Source organism: Callospermophilus lateralis, chromosome 10, assembly GCF_048772815.1.
Source record: "Callospermophilus lateralis isolate mCalLat2 chromosome 10, mCalLat2.hap1, whole genome shotgun sequence".
Lineage (NCBI taxonomy): Eukaryota > Metazoa > Chordata > Mammalia > Rodentia > Sciuridae > Callospermophilus > Callospermophilus lateralis.
Window position 1 is genome coordinate 102,745,725 of NC_135314.1, and position 22,679 is coordinate 102,768,403.

The window sequence follows — 22,679 nt, forward strand, 5'->3', positions numbered from 1 at the left end:
CTTAAGCCACATTAACCTCACTCCCCCACTGGCACCAAGGCCAAATTTGGGGGCCAACAGAGGTGAGGCAAAGAACCTCACCCCCCCACTGGTGCATAGACCTATCCACAAGTATGGCTGTATGCTGGACCGGTAGTCAGTGACGGGTATGATCCAGTTGCAGTGGTATCAACCTAAGACAGGAGGCTGACGCCTAAAGGTCAGTTTTCCAATGACGGGTAAGAGCCATATGTTGAACTGGACAACCTACCAGGCACGGTCCTTAAGCCACATTACTTGTTGTTTAATTAATCAGAAGGGGGGAGATGCTGGGAGCCATCAGCCAAGTAGGTATGACAAATTCCTTGCCAGCTTACTCCCATGCTGTCTAGTGGAAGGACTTCTGAAAGGTGACCTTGCTCAAGGACCAGGGCAGGATCCGTGTTTAGGGTGTTCCCCCTTTAGAATAGGGCGGTTTAGCATAATAGGAGATTAGGGGTTCCCCCTTTAGAATAGGGCAGTTTAGCATAATAGGAGATTAGGGTGTTCCCCCTTTAGAATAGGGCGTATCCTGCTGCTGAGTTCCTCTTGAGTTCTTAGGGTCAGACAGTATATTTTGGGAGACAGAAGCCCATGCGGAGGGGATTTGGGCAGAAAACATGGATTCCCCCAGAGCGTGTTTGTAGACGGCCGGTGTGAGTTCGGGAATAAAGAATTGCTGTTTGAATCTACAAGCTGTGTGGAGACTCGTGATTTGTGCCCAGCCAGAGACTGCGGCAACTGTTTAGCCGCAGATTTTTGAAATAATTTGCAATGTGATATTCTCTTTAACTTTGTAAGTTAAACCAAAATGATAAATGTGAAGATTTTAAGTTTCTAAGCAAAATTTTTTTCCTGCAGTGGTAAGAATTGAAACCAGGGTCTTGAGCATGTCAGCTGAGCACTCTGCCACCGAAAAGTCCAGTCCTCTGAAAAGTCATTCTGGGAAGGTAACCATACTAAATATTTTGTCAAACTGATTGACCAGGTACAATATAAAGCCTTATTTTCCCCCCATTTAATGAAGATTTACTCATCACCTGCGATTTTCAGAGTATTCTTCTAGATGCTGAAGCTGTAGTATTGAAGCAGAAAACTCTTTGACCTCCAGGAGTTGACACACTAGACGATGGGGCAGGAGCATGAAGAAATCCGGTCTTCTACACAGGGACCAGAGAAGTGATAGGAGGCCAGAGGACCAAGGGCCTGGTAAAACCTTAGGCGTGAACTTGTACTCTGAGTGGCTGAAGAAAAGTTGGGGATCTTTAAGCCTCGGCAGGACAAGGATGTGATCTATGTGCATAAAAAGAATTACTCTTGACTTTCCAGAATAGACTACAAAGGGATAGGGGCAAAAACACGGAGGCCAAAGAGGAAGCTACTGAAATTAAGTTGGTGAGGAGCTATGGTGATTGGGCCAGGGTGATGGGGGCAGATAACATTTGAGGTGCTGATGATGCGTTGAATGGGTAGGTGCTCATGGAGACAGCCATTCAGGGAAGAGGGCAGGGTTGCCAATATAACTTTGTGAGACACCACTATAGAGACAGAATGAGACCATAAAGAAAATAGGAATAGAGAAAGAAGAAAACATGTTTGAAAACCTAACCCTGGAATATTCCATGCTTAAAAATCAGGGCAACCAGATACCCACAAAGGTGGCTAGAAGTGAGTGTCTAGTATGAGAGGATAAAAACAATCAAGAAAGAAGTATCTGGAAGCCAACTGCTTCAAGGAGCATAGCAACCATCATTAAAAGCTGAGGGCAAGGACTGACCCTTGACATCAGCAGGATGGAGCTGTGGTACCTTGAAAAACGCTAAGTTTGTGGAGTGGCGGATCCAGAAGCCTGATCAGAGGGTTGCAGGGACTCAGTGACAGTGGAGACAGCAGGTGGAATAGGCATTTAAAGGAATTTTGATAGAAGGAGAACCTAAAAATGAAGCAATAGATGGAGGATGACAGGAGGTCGAGGGAGAGGGAGCATTTTCAAAAGATGGGAGAAATATAGTATTACTGGATATCCTGGCTGGCTGGATTTGGCCACCCACATAAGAAATATGCAAAAGATGAAAAAATGAATAGTGATCTTCATGCAGTTTGATCAGACTGGGGAGAAGCAGCTAGATTCCTTCTCCCCTCCACTCACAAAATCAGATATATCTTCCAGAAAAAAAAAAAATCCAGGTGTAACCCATGAGGTAGATTTAGTTAGCCAGCCTGTATTGGGCCTGGTGGGCCATCTGCACTCCCATCTTTGGCATCTGTCAGGGTTGGAGTCCTTTAGCTTCTTTCTCTTAACAGGAGAAATATGTTCCCAATTCAGAGGGAGGGGTGAGACCCAAATTCTTTCTGTTTTCAATAGCACAATTTTATGCTATAGGTAGTAGAGGGGAGAAATTGGAGGTTACAGAAAAGATGGGAAACTTTCCAAAGCAGTGTCCTTGAATAGGATGGGATCCAATGCAGAGTTAGCCATCTTCAGTATGTGGCCAAGCTCACTGGCCAAGGAACTAGAAGGTAGGAAACAAGTTTTGGTTAAGAAAATAAGGGCACTGAGTACAGTTCACAACAATGTATTGTATACTTAAAAATTTCTGAGATAATAGATTTGTAAGTGTTCTCACTACAAATCAGTATGCAGCATATGTAATTACTGTGCTAATTGATTTGATTTAGTCATTTCACAATGATACATATTTCAAAACATCATGTTGTACACCATAAACATAGACAACTTCTATTTACCACCTTTTTTTGCAGGGCTGAGGATCAAATCCAGGACTTTATGCATGCTAGGAAAGCGCTCTGCCATTGAGCTACATTCCCAACCCATTTGTAACCATCTTAAAGAAAAACATTTTAATACTCTCATCAGAACCTGCTTCAGTGCATCCTCACCAGCATTTTGTATTAAGATTTTTAAAACATTTTCTTCTAACTTGACAAATTAAAATGATATTGTTTACTGGGTTTTGTTTTAATTCATATCTATTTTTAGTAAATAATGTCTTACATTAAAAAGTAAAGAAAAAGGTAAGAGTCACTATTACTCCATGGCCCTTTACTCTGTATTTTATTGGAAAATGTGCCTTAAAGAAGTTGTTTGTAAGTCAATGCCATTTTTAACTAATTCCATTTTTTAGCAGCCTGATTGCTGGGCTTCCGAAGTCACCATATTATCAACTCACAGAGACTCTCACAGCAAAACTCCCCAAAAGAATAAGCAGGGCTTTGTCCATCATGTGTATACCCCATACCCCATACATGTCTAGTAGGAAACCCCTTAACCAGTTCGCTCATGCTTTTTGCTGATTTGCTGCAGAAAGTGAACTATGAGGAGCTAGGGTTGTAGCTCATGCTAGGTAGAGTGCTCACCTAGCATGCACGAGGCACTGACTTTGATCCTCAGCACCACATAAATGTAAAATAAAGATATTGTGTCCACCTAAAACTTAAGAATAAATATTTTTTAAAAAAAAAGAAAGAAAGAAAGTGAACTATGAAAAAGTAATTGCCAGGGAGTGTTTGAAATAGATTACTACAAATTGACAACAACTTTCAAATATTTAAAATTTTACCAGATTCAGGACTTACTGGCTGCTGTCTCTGACTGGACAAATATACTTATCCCAGATCTGTACCTGACTCATACATTGGCATCTTTCTGGTTTCTGCTGAAACGTCACCTCTCACACAAATTAACCACACGTTCTGTCCACCAGCGTCATTCTCTTTCCTTTGTTTACTTTGCTTTTCAATGCACTTGCCTTGCTGAAATTCTGTGGAATGTTTGCCTATTTTTCTGGCCTCTCCACGAGGGCAGGAAAGATGCCGGTTTTGCTTACTCTTCTAGCAGCACACAGGGTAGTGTGTGTGAGTATGTCCATGAGTATGTGTTGAGCACATCAATTGATGTGAATGGATTATCAGAGAAGAAGGGAACAGAAGCAATGCTGTTGGCAGTATTTGGGACACACTTATATTAAAACAATTTTGTTTACCTGAAATTCAAACTTAACTAGGGATCCTATATTTCATTTGGCAACTGTTTTAAATGTTGGCAAAACACTCCAAACCATGGTATACCCACATAGGTACTTAGGTCACAGAACTAGCCACAGCAAGATATATCAGGAAAATAGTTAGAACAAATGAGGCTTGTTTCAGGAAATTAACTCTCTCTTATACCATGAAGAAATATGATTCAATTATTTGCTCACTAAATGCTGTGTGCCAAGCACAGTTTAGCACATAAAAGTCATTCCACAGTGGGACAAACTATCCTATATCTCACTTTGTTCTTATTTTTATTGACAACATCTTACAAATTAATTACCTTCTTAAAAATGACATCCAGCTAGACACAGTGGCTGACACCTATAATCGCAGCTACTCAGAAGACTGAGGCGGGAGGATCACAAGTTCAAGGCCAGCCTGGGCAACTTAGTGAGACCCTGTCTCAAAATGAAAAGGGCTAGGGATGTGGCTCAATGGTAGAGCACCACCAGGTTCAATTCCCAGTACCAAAACAAAACAAAACAAACAACAACAACAACAACAAAAAAAATGCCCTCCGCTCACTCTTGCTCAGAATCATGAAAGATACTAGTTTTCACAGCTGGGGGACAGGAGAGTGTGTGGAAAGGATTTATTTATTTACACCTAAAATAGATATTTCAATCCAACTGCTATTTAGGGGAATTTTCTTCACTGTTTTTATAAGTCCCTCAGTGTAACTTAAGATGACAGGCTCACAAACTTGCATTATTTTTTAGATATTCTATTATCCTCCTCAGTAAAATGTCTTCTTATTACAAATACCTATATTCCCACTGCCATCAATCTATACCTGGCAAACATTTGCAATTCTTTTTCCCTTGAGTTTCTAAAGAGGCATTTTTCAACAAAGCTGCCCTTTCTTTCTCATCTATATCTTTATCTGCTCAGTTAGCAGTATTTAGTTAGCATTATGTTACTTCAACCTATTCCATGCCACACCTTTCATTGGAGGAAGAAAAAAGGTGTGAGGTTTGAATAGCATAAATTTATTAACAATCTCTCACAGGATACAGTGGAGTTTGGAAGCCCTTCATGAAGGTTGTTTTTAAAAAAATAAATATTTTATTTTAGACTAATTTTAGATTTACAGAAACACAATAAAGATAGTACAGAGTTCCCCAAAACCCATACTAAGATGCTTCATTATTAATATCTTACATCTCTAACAATGAAGGTACTGAACACATCAAAAGTACTTTAACAAACATAACTACAACACTGAAAAACAGTGAACAGTAATTCCTCCAGAAGTTTTGTTTAGAGGCTGGGGGTGTAGCTCAGTGGTAGAGAATTTGGCTAGCACATGCAAGCCCAGCAGGTACAAGGCCCTAGGTTTGATCCCCAGCCCCACAGATTTCTTCCATCTTTGTCCCCCACCCACCTGCCACTGTTCCCATAGGGCAATGCAATCTTCCATTCTCCACATGTCAAAACAAATGGAGAAGTGAGCAGACGTAGGCATCTGTTCACTTAGGCCAGAATTTCTCACATGGGGACAGCACTTGGGCATCTGGAGATATTTTTTATTGTCGCCACTAAGAAGGTGTTATTGGCACTGATTGAGTGGAGACCAGAGATGCTACTCAATATCACACAATGCACAGGACTGTCCCCAAGAAAGAGGATAATCCAGCCCAAATGTCCACAGAACTGATTCTGAAAAACTGCGCAAGGCAGAGCTGGAGTGAGGCCCCACCCTTCCCTAGGCCACCAGTCACCTCCCAGCCCTGACTTCTAACAGTATCCAAGGAGCCTCTAGTCAAGGTCTTGAGGAACGGGCAGGGAAGTGCATCTGATCCAGGAGCACTTCCTTGCCACAGACTCTGGCCCACCAAACGAACTTTCAGTCCAGAATGAAATATACTGTGTTTCCATTCTTATCCTTAATAATAGAAAAGTGAAAATCATTTAGAAGGAGAGAGAAATGACAGTTCCCTGGAAAACTGGACATGTGGCTTTCCAATGCATCATTGAAGAACAAACTGAAAGGAACAAATGAAAATCATTTGTTCTGACTTTGATAACCCTCTTGACTCTTGGGGCAGGTATAATAGAAGAAATAGACTTTCCTCTTGGGAAGTGGTTAGAGCTCTGGTCAAGGATGATTGCAGCAACTTACATGTTAGACAATTCATCCAAGAGGTCCTTGTCTGGGTCACCAGGTCCAAGCAGTCCCATCAGCTGCTCTGACCAGGAACAAAGGGCCCCTGAACACAAGAGAAGGGAGCAAGAGTCAGCTCGGAGACAGAATGAGACAGATAGCAAGCATGCTGCAGAGGATAGCGGAGGAGCCAGGGCAGCTTCTCCAGCTCTTTTTAAGGCTTCATTTAAGGAACCCCAAATCCATGCAGCATCTTCATCATCCTATCACAGGGAGTTGGCTCCCCAAGCTTACAGAACAGAGCTTTTTATGGCAAAACTCTTAATTAAAGGCAATCATACAATTATGGTATACTTATCATCTACCATTCTAAATTTACTATATGGTTTCAACTTGGAAATTCTTGAAACTCAAAGCTGGGCACAGTGTTTCACGCCTGTAATCCCAGCGGCTCGGTGGGGGGCCAAAGCAGAAGGATCTTGAGTTCAAAGCCAGCCTCAGCAATTTACCAAGGCCCTCAGCGACTTATCAAGTCCCTGTCTCTAAATAAAATACAATAAAGGGCTGAAGATGTGGCTCCTTGGTTAAGTGCCACTGGATTCAATCCCTGGGTAAAAACAAAGAAAATATAAAAGAAAGAAATTCTTTTTTTTTTTTTTTTTTTTTTGTAAAGAGAGAGAGAGAGAATTTTTTAATATTTATTTTTTAGTTTTTGGCAGAAACAACATCTTTGTTTGTATGTGGTGCTGAGGATCGAGCCCAGGCCACACGCATGCCAGACGAGCGCGCTACCACTTGAGCCACATCCCCAGCCCGAGGAAGAAATTCTTGAAACTCTAAAAAGAACTTAGTTATGTCCATGACATCCAGAGGCCCCAAAGAAGTGCGCCACACTGCATGGCCTCCTTTTAGTCTCACCTCCCAGCGCTCAGTTGTGCATAGAAACTCCTCTGCCCATTTTCCACAACTCTTTATATTTCTTGTGGATCACACTCCTCAAAAAAAAAAAAAAAGTACAAATACAATCCAATTTGCACACTCCATTTAACAAAAGCATCTTTGGTAATCCAGGCTTTCTAGGAAGGCTAAGCTTTCTACATTTTCTCCATTTCTCCGGCTTCTCTTCAAGATGGCAGCTGAGAGAATGGCAGTGGGTGCCAGATACACATTCCACATTCCTTGCTTTCTAGCTTCTCTCCCTGGTCACTGGAACCCCCAGCTGGTATCTGATGTTCAGTGTAGGCCTAAGGAACTGTCAAGTTTTTCTCAGATGGATCAGGAGTTTGTCAGCCTTATTGATACCAAATCAATTTCCATTCTATTTGCACTGTTTTTGCTTGGAATGTTACTTTGCTCTGTCCCACATACATTAATATGAATCCTATAAGTTCACCCACCAGTACCATTAGCTATCTAAATGGTTTTCTATAGTATTGAAGAAACATCTAGAAGACTCTAGAGGGTATTCTGAGGAATTAGGTCCTCAACCTCATCTGATCTTGAGGTTGCCCACATTGTTATGGTGAGAATCTCTCTGGGAGATTTCTTCCTCTAAAGAAGGAAGTAAAGCCAAAGGCACTCTTCTTTCCCCTGTAACCTCACCCTACCTCAAATATCTTCACTTTCAGCACTTTGGTCTAATGAGGTACATGTAGACATCTCATCTCACCATCTGCTCTCTCTGATTCTCTTACCTCCTTCTTCCCACAAGGATAACCTCTCCTCTTTATCATTTTTTTCTAGCCAGGACTAACCTAGCAGAATGCTAGTGATACACCAGCCCAGGTAGGGTGCTACTAACTTCTCTGTCCTGATGGGAACCACTCTCTTCTTCCCTACAGAATTTGACCTCAGGGTTTGTGATTCAAGCTTGAAGCCAACTAGAAGAAGAAGAAAACATGATAGATACCATAACAAAACAAAAATACATCTCTTAACCGGGCATAGTGGCACACTCTATAATCCAGCAACTCAGGAGGCTGAGGCAGAAGGATTGTGAGTTCAAACCCAGCCTCAGCAACTTAGCTAGGACATAAGGAACTCAGGAAACCCTGTCTCTAAATAAAATCCAAAAAAGGGCTGGGGATGTAGCTCAGTGGTTAAGAACTCCTTAGTTCAATCCTTGGTTAAAAAAAAAAAAAAAAAAACCAGAATATATCTCTTCAGTATTTTCTAAAATATTATTTCTTTATGTCTATTTTCTCAAAAAAAGAATTTTTGAACTCCTTTTTAAGAGGAACTTACCCCCCTAAATTATCAGTACACCTTCAGCATCCCAAAGAAGTCTTTTAATTATCTCATACACAAATAAAACAATCACCTAACCATGTCTCCAAGTTTTATTATCAACCTTAAAGCAAGACTGCAGTATGGGACTGGAGGCTGTAGAAAAGCCATGGGTGAGGAAGTGTGCAGAGTATTCAATTCAGAAAGCCAATGACTCACAGAATTTGGGGCAAATAAAAGTATGTTTGGAAAATCCAAGGCAAGCACTATTAATAAAGTAGAATTGTTTTATGTGATAGTTAGCACCCATCCTTAATTATATGAATAATCTTTAACATCATATAGGAGGGATACACCCTCAGTTTCAAAAGATGAGCCCTGCCCTATAAAACTTATCACATAAAACCAGTTTTATCTAGCTTCTTTTAAAAATGAATCTGTAAGTACAATTGCCTAATTGAATAAGGCTTTAGTATGACTCAATTTCATTTTAATTTCTTTAGGAAGTCATCCAAATAATTACGTAATTTTTGGCACAAATAGTCATTTGCAAGGTCACAGAGAATGAGCAAAAAGAATAACTTCCCCATTATTTGTCATTTCAAAATAGTGTGTGTCTTTTTGCATATTGATTAGATCTCAGGGGAAAGTTGGAGCTTATTTCTAAAGTCTTATTATTAAACCCTCAAGTAGATTTCAGGTGAAGAAATTTGCATAATGACTTTTAGAAGCATTATTTTAAAAAGTCTTTTCTAAGCAAGATAAAATTTATTCACCTAAATTGATAAAGTACCCATTACATCTTGTTTTTAGCAGGTTCTTTTCAACACGTGCATAACAGTTTCATTGTCTTCCATGTATGACTTAGATCCACACTAAGAATAAATCTCTGCTTTGGCACCACTAGAATTTCAAAGGGGAAAAAAGAAAGTGTTATTATGGAAAGATCAGATGAGTTTAAAAAGCTGTTGGTACCAAAGAAATTCTGGGGAAACAAACATAGAAGAGGTAATTTTCTCAGATTCTCAGGCCTACTGAAGCCTCTTATATAAACATCCCTTAAACCTGGTGTAATTTTTTCAGAGACACAAACATATTTATTTAGGAAAGCAGATACACATTCATGGGGGAATGCAGGATATCTCAAGAGAAACATGTGTGGGAGTAAAGTAAGAAATACACATTAAATGGAAAATGTCAACCATCTTGAGCATGAGAAGCTTTTGGAGGAAAGCAAGGAGTACACATTCAAGGGAGGACACATGTCATCTCCAGAGGGACAGACAGCAGCCCCTTGGTATATGGTATGAATATTTATAGAGGAATCATAGCTAGGGGCTGGACTAGATATGGAGCCAGGATAGAGTTACACAATTTCATATCAATTTCTCTAGCAATTGTGCATTTCTCTCATGTGACTATCTGCAGGCGAGAGGCTGGGTCATTGGAATGGGTAAAGGACGTGGGCTGAGTTGCTCAGGAGTACTCATTTTGGATTTCAAAGCCTCATGGGTATTTTAGGGCTTCTCTTGTGAGGACTCAGTCACTCTTTCTTTTTCTGTATCTCCAAATTCCTTTCTCAGGATTAGTGGGAGAAAAGAGGGCAATAAGGCCTTGGATGTGATGCAGAACTGGAAAGAAGGAGAAAGAATGAAGAGCTTCACGAGGTCTGGCCACTCCCCAGGACCTTGGGCAGCAGGAAGAGAACAGACTCCTCACTCCTGGCCTGACCTGTTGCCCCAAGTGGCCACCTTTGAGTATATAGGTCTTGGGAGGAAGCAGCTGGACTTCATATAGGCAGAGATATTCTTCAAGCTCTCAAAGAGGGAACTAATGTCCAAAATGTTCAAAACTCATCCAGGCACTTGGGGTAAAATATATGGTGCACATCAAGGATATCATAAGTGAGAAAACACAGGTGATCCTGTCACCAACAAACCATGGCCACTTCCCTAGGGACTGTTAAATTAGTATGGGATGAGTTTTATTGCCTTCCTTTCATCTTCTCTGGGAGGCCCTCCAAGCACTCTGGCCTCAGTGTCTCAAAATCTGGGCTACAGCAGACTCTGGACAGCTGATTGGAGATGCCCATAGCCTGGTTCTGCTCTTCAGTTTCCCCATATAGGCTGTGCTTGCAGGTAATGCAGCCCAGGGTGGCATTGCTCTGGGTGATTTAGTAAGCCTTGTCAATTAAGTAGGGCAAATTGGGAAAGTCCAAGCCCAGCTTGAATTTCTCATTTAGCCACTGGCTTCTGTTATAGTCAGGAGTGTCCCCCATCCTGTGTCTCTTAACATAGTTTAATACACATGTATCCTGATACACATGGAATACACAACAACCCAGTATCATGGGCATGGTACTAATGTTGCAGATGAGCTGACTCAACCTAATGGAAGTGTTAACCAAGATGTAAACTATCACTGAGAAAACCATGGCTTTTCAGCACCTAGAAACTTCCCAATCGTTTTCTTTTTATTTCAAAATCTTATTTTATACAATAAAGAAATGAATATTTCTCTATAATTTCCTATAGCTCTTTTTGATACCTATTTTATATACTTGCCAGGAACAAACTTTTGCAAATTTTCATATATCGTACCATATTCAAATGCACAAATGCGTGGAAACACACACACACACATAGACTCATATATCCCAGACCACAAAGGAAGGCAAAATTATATCTGGATCTTTTTTATCTTCTAAACTTCTTATTCCAGCATTTCATAGGCAATAGATGTTTGGTAAATGTTTATCAAGTTGAATTAAAGTTTGTTTTAATACTTGAAAATTTTAGCTCATATTTTCTGTAGAAAAAAAAAAAAAACATGGAGCTAACAGATGGTGAACCCAATACAAGCAAAAGATTTTAAAAAAAGAGAGAGAGAAGATGGCTAAATAAAATATCTAAAGGACTTCAAAAATTTACAATACATTGACATGGTGTGTAGCCTAAATTTTATTTTTAATCAGTTTTATTATTATACCTAAGTTCAGCAGAAAATTTGCTGATGTCAATATGGTAAATTCCCAGGATTTTAGATTGCCTATTCAAAACCCAAAGCTGTGTTGACAAAAGGTATATCAAAGAGACTGATTGCATAGGCTTCTGATTAAATTAGTATTGGATGAGTTTTATTGCCTTCCTTTTTAATATCTTACCACTGAAAGCTCAGTGCAGGAAGGTTGAATTTAATTGTGTTATCAGGTTTCAGAAAGTATGGCTTTCCTTCCAGATTCTACCCACTTTTCCCTCTAGGGCAATTTCCTTTAATTAAAGAGGTAAGTGTTGCCTCTTGGGGCGGTGTATCATGAGGGGACTCTAAATTAAAAACCTAGAAAAAAGCTATGCACATATGGGATGAAGGTAAATGGATACAGATTTGATATAGTAAAGAAACTGGGAGAGGAAGAAAGGAAGCCAGGCAGGCAGAAAGAGAGGGAGGGAGGGAGAGAGGGAAAGATAACAAAAAAAGTGCAAGAAACTTCAATGAAAATGTGGGACCAAATAGAGAACAAGTGAGTTTTTGTGAATTTAAACACATCCAGTCTGGCCAGGACTGTATCCTATTGATGTGGTCACCTGATAGTCTCCCTGCCTTGTCTCAAATAATTCTCACCAAATGGTATTGGTACTTCTCAGAATTGAACATGCATAGGAATCATCTGGAGACCTCGGTAAAATGCAGATTCTTTTTTTTTTTTTTTATTGGTTGTTCCAAACATTACAAAGCTCATGATAAATCATCTTTCATACATTTGACTCAATTGGGTTATGAACTCCCATTTTTACCCCAAATACATATTGCAGAATCACATCGGTTACACACTCACCTTTTTACATAATGGCATATTAGTGACTGTTGTATTCTGCTACCTTTCCTATCCCCTACTATCCCAGATTCTGATCCCATGTGGCTAGAGTGGGGCCTGAAAGTCTATTTTTCACAAACTACCAAGTGATGCTGGAGTCTGGGAACCACTCATTGAATAGCAAGATATCCATTGGTGCACAGAGCAAGGAACTGATTTTCTTCTCTTTGAATACAAAAATGGGGCTTCCCAACTTTGGAACTGTTGACATTTTGAGCTGGATAATTCTTTGCTGTGAGGGGCTGCCTGTGCATTGTAAGATGCTTGGCAGCAACCCTTGCCCCTACCCACTTGATTCCAATAGCATTCCCTCCCTTAATTGGGACAATCAAAAATGCCTCCTGATATTGCTAAAATTACTTTGGGAGTGTGGGGGGCAGGATGGAATAGATGGATGTCGAACCACTGAAATAGAAGACATAATAGGAATATTTTAGGGAGAAAGACTGCTAAATAAAATGCATGCATCTTTGTAAAAGCATCCCTGTGTCTTACCGCTTCTAACATCAGTACTGTGCCAGCTTTGACCCTTATCCAACCTTGGCCTTCCTTTAGAAAAATAGCAGTGAGGAACAGTGGTGGAAGTCCTCATGCCAACACCTCAGATGAAAACATTACAACTCAGCCAGCTGCAGCCTGGCCTCCCTCCAGAGGAGCCTGTCATCCAAGAACCACCCCCTCCGTTTGCCGCAGAGCTGGCAGGATCTCAGAATATTCCTGGCATCCAGGAATAAAATTCTTTGTACCTATTTTTGGGCTTTGGGTACAGGTTAAACTAGTAGAAATTTTTACTATTTTCAGTTATGTTAAATCAGACACAGAAAAAAAGTTTTAATGTCACCTCTCCAGTTGCATCCCAGATTCATTCCTTTCTAGTGCTTTAAGGAGCAAACAACAAATATTTTTAGAAGACTTCAAAATTATAAGGAGATATTAACATGGCCCATAGGGTGAATTATAGTTACTTCCTCCTGGGAACCAAAAAAATAAATACAAGCCGGTGAAATATGTCTTCTGGTATCAAAGTCTCAGTCCCTGAAGGGTAGAGATCTGGACCTTCAAAGATTTGTCCTCAAACCTCATCTTATGCACTGGGGCTCCAGTCCAGACTTCCCACTTTGGAGACCTCTTTTGACTTGCTCCTCTGAAATCAAAGGACTTAAGTTCCAGACCAGGAAGTAAGGCATGATAGAAGAAATAAGAAAACAGAAAGGAAGAACAAGGGGAAAATATTTTAAGTCAGAAGTTCTGCATAATTTTCCAGCCTCTTCCTCCCTAACCGGTCTCCCATGCAGACCTGTTACTCCCATATTCTTGGGCAATCTGTAAATATACCTGTGCACTGTTAATTAATCCTCAAATAGATGGATTAAATAGAGATATCTTGAGAAACCTATAATTTAGGGGCCTTTCCTGTACCACCTACTGATCAGACAATGGAGACCCTACAGTCCGAGTATCCTGAGAATGATCAGTACACCAAAAACTGTCTTGAGATCACTGGACTGACATCATTCCTACTTGCCTTTCCATACCCGCAATTCACCAAGTTTTCTTTAAAATAGAACCTGGAACCCCAAAACCTCATCTCTCTTTCTGGAGCTGGTCTATGTTCTCTCTTGAATGTGTATTTCTTGCTTTGCCCTCAAAGGCATCTCTCTTGAGAATGCCCCCATTTTCCCTTGAATAAGTGTCTACTTTCCCAAATAAAACTCAATCTAGACTTCTGACTGGCACATGCTTTGAAAGTGTTTTCTGTCATGTAAAACAAGAATCCCGCTGGTCTCATTGTGTCCCATAGATTCCGATATGTTGTGTCTGTATTTTCATTTGTCTCTAAGAATTTTTTGATTTCCTCCTTTATGTCTTCTGAAGATCACCACTAAACAGGGATGAGAGGGGGGGAGGGAAAGAGAGAGAAGGGAAATTGCATGGTAAAGGAAGGAGACCCTCATTGTTATACAAAATTACAGATAAGAGGAAGTGAGGGGAAAGGGGAAAAAACAAACAAGAGAGAGAAATGAATTACAGTAGATAGGGTAGGGAGAGAAGATGGGAAGGGAGGGGAGGGGAGGGAAGGAGAGGGAGGATAGTAGAAGATAGGAAAGGTAGCAGAATACAACAGACACTAGTATGGCAGTATGTAAAAAAGTGGATGTGTAACCGATGTGAATCTGCAATATGTATATAGGGTAAAAATGGGAGTTCATAATCCGCTTGAATCAAATGTATAAAATATGATATGTTGAGAACTTTGTAATGTTTTGAACAACTAATAAAAAAAAAAAAAAGAATCCCGCTGGTCCTCCTTCTCTCCAGAAACTCCTCAGACCCTTCTTCAGAGACACCTCTTTTGTGACAGAAGTACATACCTTCTGATTGAGCCTTGGAAGTTACAACTCTGTCCACTTCAACTTAATTATCCTCCACGATTAATTCCAGGAGAAGATCGTTGTTTGAATTTACCTCTCTGAACCTACAAAAATGATAGTTTCCTCAAACTTTCATTTTTAATAAGTGATTTTTTAAAATCAAATTTTCCAGAACCCATAATAAAAGATAAAATGACATTTTCCTTTTCGTCTCCACTCAACGTCCAAATTTCTCAAATTGTATTTCAAAGTATTTTTCTTTACCTTTCTTATTTTTATTGTTCAATTATATTTTAAAACTTTAACTGAGTATTTATTGGGTTGTGCTAAATTACATACTGTATGGAAGACAAAAGAATAAATGTCTCATCTCAAAGAAGTTAACTATTGAATTAAGCTAAGATAAATAAAACAACTAGGGAATAATACAAACAGCCCTAGGTTTCCCTGAATCTTGAAGGCTCCCAATGAATAAGTGTGAAACAAGTAAATGAAACTATTCACTTTCTACAAATTTCTAAATGCCGACAAAGCTGACAAATGAGACCTCTGAGGGTTATATTGTCAGAGTGGGCCTCATGGTAAAAACTAGACAACTCTCCACTCCTAGAGAACCAAATTCTGGTTTGGCTCCTAGAAATATAAGCCTGCATTTCTATGATACCTCCAGCCCCCACTAAAATGCCTGGCAAAAAAGCTCAACACCACCAGGAGAATTTTCTGTGCTTTCTGACCTCATTTTCTTAGCGTTTTTACTAAAAATGGCTTAGCATTATGAGTCCTTATTCTTTTATCAAAAATGGCTTACTGTTGTGAATCTTTTGATGTATTTGTCTCTTCCACAACTCAGGAGGATCTTTCTTTTTCAAACACCTAAAAGACATCCTTTGAAATGCAATCATCAGGATAGAAGCCTAACTTTAATAATGGCCAGCTAGTGGACACAGCTGGCCTAGTTACCTTTGCATTGACCAACCTTCCACAAATTTTCATTTGAGCCCCATTCTAATCTCTCTCTCTCTCTCTCTCTCTCTCTCTCTCTCTCTCTCCCTCCCTCTCTCTCGCTCTCACTCTCTTTTCCTTCTTTCCCCTTCCCCACTCTCTCCCTTTGAGGAGATGAATGTATTTAATGTGATGATGGTACCATGGATGTATCATATATTCAAACTCATTAAAGACATACACACACTATATGTGTGAAATTTTATATATCAGTTATACCTCAATAGGGCTATAAAATACTTCATAGACAATGTAAACATATTGCAAGATTTCATAGGTAACTTTTAGACATAAACCATAAGAACTTGTTGGAAAAATATAAGATTAAAACACCCAGTCATTTTTGCACAAATTGGAAAGCTCAGCTCTTTACTATTAGTAGTTATGAATAAAATCTGTTTTAACCACTTTAACTAATGTCCTGCTTTGTTCATCAAAGAGTCTGGTGAGAGTGAAGTTGAGCCTGTTAAATAGACAGAATTCCCAGGCCATTCTTAACCACTGGTTAGTGTCCTACCTCCATATCTCCCTGCAATTGCTTTTCACTGCATACTACCAGCTCCTATTCCCCTGTTCAGTCTGTCTTCAGAGTGTGAGCACCTCTGGGGCATGTGGTCCTTACTGTACCTAAGGGCAGACCAGTTTCACACCGCTGGAAAGGGTCTGCTAACAAGAACCCCTGCTGCCCACCTCCCCTTGCATTTATCTCCCCAGAGTTCTCAGAAACTGTGGCCCAAACCAGCAACACCAGTTAGCAAAGTGCTTGCTCCTAACAGGTGCTGTGGGAAGGAAAGAACTTCCCACGACGGAGGCAATGAAAACACTGTCCATGATGCATGTTCCTTCCTGTGTCCTGCTTTGATGGGAGAGATGGAAGGACGTGAGAGGGCCTCTGAGCTCATTAGTACAATCTCCTCACTTAAACACTGAGGACTTAAAACCCACTGGTTACTATCACTACTTTTATTTTGCAGACATCCTCTATACCAGGAATTGGTTCAAAAGCTCCACAATTTTACAAAGGAAGATACTGAGACTCAGAGAATTAGGAGTCTTACCTGAGGTAATACAGCCACCAAGTAGCAGAGCTGAAATCCAAACCCACTTTAAAAAAATACTTAAGCAAATTTTTAAACATTTCACACATGAAAATTAAAAGACCATCATCCCACTTTGTTAGATACATTTCACTTTAACTGTGCAGACCTGTCAGTGCTATGGATGTGAGTGAAGGAAGCTATGAAGTGTAGAAATAAATATGCATAGAAAAGTTTTCCTTTTTTTTTCTTTTATTGTTTTTGTTTTTGTTTTTGATACTGAGAAGGAACTCAGGGGTGCTTTATCACTACCCCAGTCCTTTTTATTTTTTAAGACAGAGTCTCACTAAGTTGCTGAGTGTCTCATTACACTGTTGAGGCTAGTTTCAAACTTGTGATCCTCCTACCTCAGCCTCTCTAGTTGCTGGGATAACAGGAATGCACCACTGCACCCAGCGCCAGCCTACCCCGCCCCCAAATTTTCTGTTTATAATCAATTTTCCTTCAGTTTGCCTAAATTTCAATAATATATAAAAGCGGTAAAATAACATGTTTTCCTGTGAAAAGCTAAAGTGATAAATTTTGTTTTATTTGTCTTGGTTTAATGAAAGCCTAATTCAGCAAAAAAAAAAAAAAAAAAAATCTGTAAATACCAGACATTCCATAAGGGGGCAACATGAGGCTGTCACATAGGTAAGACATCATTTCAATAAACTGCAGTTCCTCTCTTTAACCTCCAAAATTTCCACAGCCCCAGTTCATTCCAAAAATAATATTCCAGGAATTGATTTTAAGAATCACTGCCAGGAATTCCAAGCTCTGAGAAACCTTCCCATGACAATCATAGCTAACCATCAGAAGAAATAAGAAATGTAAAAACTGAAGTTTGACCTTGAGCAAAATCCCTTAGTCTCTTCTGGTCTCCCTGTGTACATCTGTAAAAGGAGGCTAATACCACAGTGTTGCTTACCATGGAGGGCAGGTACAGGTTTCTTGTAATCCTGTATTTGCACACATAATATCTTTAAAATTTGATTAAAAACACAACTAATTCAAATAGATTGCTATTACCTGTTTGGACCCAAGATCTTCAAGACAAAATATGTTTTAGAAGCATAAACCAGGAAATGTGTGCAGTGCCAGTCCCTATGACCCAGATGTACAAGGACATCAACACCTCTGCTAAAACTCACTCAACAGTATCTTCCCCTGGCAGGGATGCAGCTTTTAGGGAATCACAGAGACATCACTCAAAACCTGTGGGGCCTTGTGGCCAAGCTCTTTCAGAGATGAGGGAGTTTCTTGTGAGTTTCAAGAAACTGATAGCCTGTATACATAACTAGTACCAATAACATGAATACAACATAGATTAAAATCTTGCATTTAAAGATGCCTCAGAATGTAATTAATATTTTTGAAGATAATTTTTATGGTCTTTGTCGAAAATTATGCTGTACTACTGATTTGTCTGCTCTTTGTCTTAAAGGTAGCAACTTTGTGTTTTTCTGTCATAGCACTCCCGATAATGACAATTGATGTAAATGATTTAACCATGAGAACCTTGTTTCATACATCCTACTAAAGAACAACTGTTTACTGAATTAGAGTTTGTGACTTCATGCAGGTATACTAGTTTTACAGTTTAGGATTCAACAGACATTTTCTCCTTATTTGTTTATCTCCAGAAATAACTCTGAAAGCATTTTGAAATTCCATCAGTCAAGGTTCTTTGCTGACACAAGGGCAGTTTTGTCACCAGCTCTAAAATGAAAAAATACTGAAAAGCAAATAAATAAAACAACTTGGAGATTCCCATCGAATTGACCTAGTATAAGTCATCAATAGAACTTAAGAAGTCCTTGTCATTAAAGAAATCACAAAGGTAAGACCAAGTATTGAGCTTAAGCCATAAAACTTGCAAAAGGGGGTCCTGGGTGATAAAAATTTGTGAATACAAATATTATGTATTCTGGAGACAAGAGCATGAAACCATTCCATTCTAGAAAATTCACCAGCTGGGGAGGAAAAAAACACATAACCCTTAGTCACAGTAATAATAGACCCACCCTTGAGGAAAAAAAAAAAAAAAAACCAGCATGTTCAAGTTGGGCTCATCCATCTGTTGAGTCAATATTTGCACATTCAAAACTTGCAGGTATCAAATGTACATATTTGCTTTGAAAAGAATTTTTAGAGCTAGAAAATATGCTATTCTTAGTGACAACTATTTGATACCTCCTGACATTCCTTCCACCATAAATGAAAATTTCTCCGGAGACATTTGAATTCCTACATTTAAAGCTTCTTACAATTGTGGTATGAAACCCTTAGCTGAAAATAAAAGAATTCTTATGCCTCTGAGTCCCAGAGCCCTGCAGGAAGCTTCACTTTTTATTTGATTCTGAGGGCTGACCCCCTGGCAAAGTGGAAAGAGAGAGAGAGAGAGAGAGAGAGAGAGAGAGAGAGAGAGAGAGAGAAGTTCTCAAGAAGCAATGTGAAAAGTAGCAAAAAAAAAAAAAAGAGAGAGAGAGAGAGAGAGAATGAGAGAAGGTGAAGGAGAAGAGCTCTATTTGTATTCAAAGAAAATTCTAGGACAGTGCTATAATAGAAAGCAGGTATGTTTTGGGCACCACAAATAAAAGCACAAGCCATTGCAAATGTGAATGCAATTTCAGGGAGAATCAACAGCATGTTTGAAATCAGAGCTGTCATGGACTTACAGTTGTGGCCCTAGAATTAGTAGCCCCTTTTTATAAGGCGCTTTAGTGTATGGCTGGAGAAAGACACAGCATCATCTACAACCTTCTTCGTTTAGTCTACTTCTAAAGAAACATACACATACTTGTGAAAGCAATGGTCAAACTTCCTCAGACCCTGAGATAATTTAACTCATATGTAAAAATTTTAAGACCAGTTTTTGCCCATGGTTGAGGCCTTAGCCTCCTGCAATCCCTGACAAGCCTCTGTATTCTATCAAAGTATCTGTCTTGGTTCATTTGTGTTGCTATGACAAAATAGCTGATAATGGGAAATGTATAAAGAATGGAAACTTATTTTTTGCCATCTAGAAGCTGAGCAGTCCCAGAACAAGACACTGTCAGGTACAGTGTCTGGTGAAATCCTTCTCCTCATAGATGGTGCCATTTACATGTCCTCACATAGTGGAAGAGACAGAATGACAAAAAAGGAAATGAATCCTGTGATCTCACATGGCCAAGAGAGGAGGAACAAAAGGGATCTAAGCTAGTTCCCATCATCCTTTTAATTAGGCATTAATCCATTTGTGAAGGCAGAGCCCTCCTGATTTAATCACTTTCTAAAAGGCCCCATCTACTAATACCACCACAACGAAGATTAAGTTTCAACATGTGATTTGGGGGGAAACATTCAGACCATAGCGAGCAGTATCCTTATCTCCCTTCCAGGAAAGCTGGTCATCGGCCTGGTTCATGTCTCCCATCTTTCAACCTGGTCACCTGTGTGCTACTTTTCAATGGGTTCCACCTACCTGAGTCCTCTCCTTGTCGTTAGTTTGAACCCTGGTTGCATTTCTCTCCCATCGTATGTCAAATTGCAAACATGCCATTTCACTAACCCAGCAAACATCAGGATTACACACAGCAACTGACCTTTCCAGAAAGTTTAAACAGATAAAATATGCCTTCAGCACAAACTTTCTCATGCTTCCCCACCACTTTCATGCCTTGGTCCTCTTTTCACATCCTCTTGCCCCAGGCTTCAGCATCAGGGATAGTTCTACAACCAAATCCTGCATGCACACCATTAAGGAACAGAAATTGGCGTTCTGGTGAGCATCTCCACGGGAGTATTGACTGTGTTGAGGAATCAGTTCCAGTGTGTACAAGATACATCTCCATCTTCAGGTGGTGAAGAGAAGCTCACAATCTAACAAAATTTCTCATACCATCTCCTCAGGCATGAGGAAATGCTATTAAACAACTAGCTTGTCGAGAATGTAGGTTTTATGTTAGTGTCTATAGATAAGCCCAGAAAAGTTGGTTAGAGGAGAACAGGAGGTTTGTAATGCCAAGGAAAGAAGTTCAACTGGATCCAATGGGTCAAAGACCATTAGATCAAGGCTTTTCTGCAAGCATAGTATAATTAATGCATTATATAGTAATAGCCCAATAGCATGAGAATTGTCTGAAAGCAGAATGATCAGCTTTGTCAAAAGAATAAAATTCAACAAATTATGTTTAAAGATCTAATTGGTTTGTTTTTTTTTTTGTTGTTGTTGTTGTTGCTGTTTGTTTTATTTTTGTTTTGCTTTAGTAATTCATGAATCAGGCTACATCCCGTCTATGAAATTGAATGACACTTTGGTAAGTAAGCAGAGAGGGTGGGCTTTGTAGGGGAAACAGAACAAGAAGAAAGCAAAAAACAAGAAACATAAAGTGAATTGATCATTTCAAGGTTTCTTTCCTTACAGGGCTAAAGCAGGAGAATTTTTTTAACATACTGATTTAGTTTGACTGAGATACTTTGCTGTGAATCTCCTATTATTTGAAAGAATCTCCTATTTCTGAGCTCAGTGTGGTTATGAGGCACCTCACATGAGTGACTCTGCTCTGGTTGGGTATGGTCTAGTGAGGCCTGGTGCAAGAGCTCAGACCAAAAGAACAGCATCTCATAATTTTTATTTAACTATTTAAAACCTGGACACGCTAATATAATTTTCCAGCAAAGAAATCAACAGGGCCTAAACCAGAGAAGGGCACAGGAAACTTAGAAATACAAAAACCTTGCACAAGAAGCCATAAGATCAGGACAGGGAATGTACAATTGCAATAAAAGTGAGGCTTCACACCCTGGTTCCAGGTTCAAGAGTGGCACCAGGAACAGAAATCCTTTGATTTAATGTATGTTTATTACAAAGGAGCTGAGAAGCTCTATTTTCCCCCAAACAGAAATAATAGTGGTCTAAAATTTGAGCCTTACTTTCCCCAGTTCATTCACTAAAGAATTTATTTAGTAATTTAATATGCTAGGAAGACAGAAATAGTTAGATAACGTCCAGATCCTCCAGGAATCCATCAACTAGTTCTATGACTATATATACATAATTAATCTGGTTTTCCTTTTCTAAAATAAAGAATTGTCACTCCATATTCATTGGTGATTCCTCCCATAACAGTATCTGGCAAAATATTATGTAAGTGCATGCTCTCTTAGAGCCTTCACTAGCTGTGGTATAAAGATCTATTATGATCCCATTTCTAGCTAGGCAGAACACAAAGAGGACACAGAGCTGAAAGAACATTATTTCAAGTGATAGTTTCAGACATCACAAAGGACCAGAGACAATGGTCCTTCACTGCTCTGCTAAAAGTAGAATTTTTAGGTATTTTTTTTAGAATTCTATACACCACCAGTAGTACAAGAAAGTATCCTATGCTGCACTCAGAGCCATATGTAACAGGGCATATTATTTTGTAGCATCTATTTTACTTAAAGGTTTGAGATAATCTATTGATTCACATACTTTACATTAAAACCCTTACATCAAATACATTATCTAATAGAATATAAATTTGGCACAAATTTTTCATTTTAAATATAAATTTAGTGCTGGGGTGTTTGAGAGTACATGAAAGAGACTGGGTGAGAAGGCAGAAGAAGGGAAATATAGAGATTTTGTGATGCGCTCCAGGGAAAAGCAGGGGAACCATGCTGAGTGCATGCATACCTTAGGGTAAAAAGAAAAATCCTGAACCATTTAATGAGATCCAAAAACTCAGCCTTCCCAGGCATCAGTATATATTTTTATTTCCTCTCATTTCTCCCTACATTTACTTTTAGTAAACTTATATGTGCTTTAGAATTCTGAGACTACTGTATACAGGTTATAATAGCTATTGGAAATTGGAGAAAGCTATTGGAAATTGAATAGAATGACTGCCCAGCAGCTGACACTAATGTGTGTATAAGGTGAAAGCAACAGTGCAAAGGAGTGTCATCACATGCAG

General features: G+C 39.4%; 1 long non-coding RNA gene and 1 pseudogene across 1 annotated transcript in view; both read right to left on the reverse strand.

Annotated features, from left to right (window-relative positions):
- Nucleotides 1-6,205: 6,205 nt before the first annotated feature.
- Nucleotides 6,206-22,679, reverse strand: part of LOC143408639 (uncharacterized) — a 34,199-nt gene continuing 17,725 nt past the window's right edge. The window contains exons 2-3 of the long non-coding RNA XR_013092509.1: nt 14,654-14,757; nt 6,206-6,287 (exon numbers count right to left, since the gene is read on the reverse strand). This is a non-coding gene — a long non-coding RNA (uncharacterized LOC143408639). The remainder of the gene's footprint in view (nt 6,288-14,653; nt 14,758-22,679) is intronic.
- On the reverse strand, nt 10,123-10,685 carry LOC143408698 (glutathione S-transferase Mu 1 pseudogene; annotated as a pseudogene).